The sequence below is a fragment of the Camelina sativa genome, unplaced genomic scaffold (assembly GCF_000633955.1).
Source record: "Camelina sativa cultivar DH55 unplaced genomic scaffold, Cs unpScaffold13506, whole genome shotgun sequence".
Taxonomy (NCBI): domain Eukaryota; kingdom Viridiplantae; phylum Streptophyta; class Magnoliopsida; order Brassicales; family Brassicaceae; genus Camelina; species Camelina sativa.
Window position 1 is genome coordinate 1 of NW_010934539.1, and position 341 is coordinate 341.

A 341-nucleotide genomic window follows, 5' to 3' on the forward strand; every position below is an offset into this window, starting at 1 on the left:
ACTTCATCTGCACCTAGAGCTTTCAGCTGCTCTCTTGCTTCATCCGAACCAGCCCTAAAATCAGTACCACACGACAGTCTACTTGACAAGAGCCGCTTTGATTGTTCGTAACCAATATCTTAGATTCAACTCAAAATATATTTCACCTGTCACGAATAATGTTGATGGTACTGATGCCACGGAGTCTTGCCAACTGGATGACACATTGACCCACGATACTTGTTGCACCATTCTGCACCACAGAGTCTCCTGCTTCAGAGGATTACTTGATTAGAAAAAAAGCAAGTAGGGAGCAATTACATCAAAGACATAAGATAACAGTCCAAACCAGAATTTAAGTT

The 341-nt window shown here is 41.6% G+C and overlaps 1 long non-coding RNA gene across 1 annotated transcript; it reads right to left on the bottom strand.

Annotated features, from left to right (window-relative positions):
* Window positions 1-341, bottom strand: LOC104775393. The gene is made up of 3 exons (XR_765887.1): window positions 329-341; window positions 147-249; window positions 1-54 (listed from the first exon to the last, which is right to left on the bottom strand). It is a non-coding gene; the product is annotated as an uncharacterized LOC104775393 (long non-coding RNA).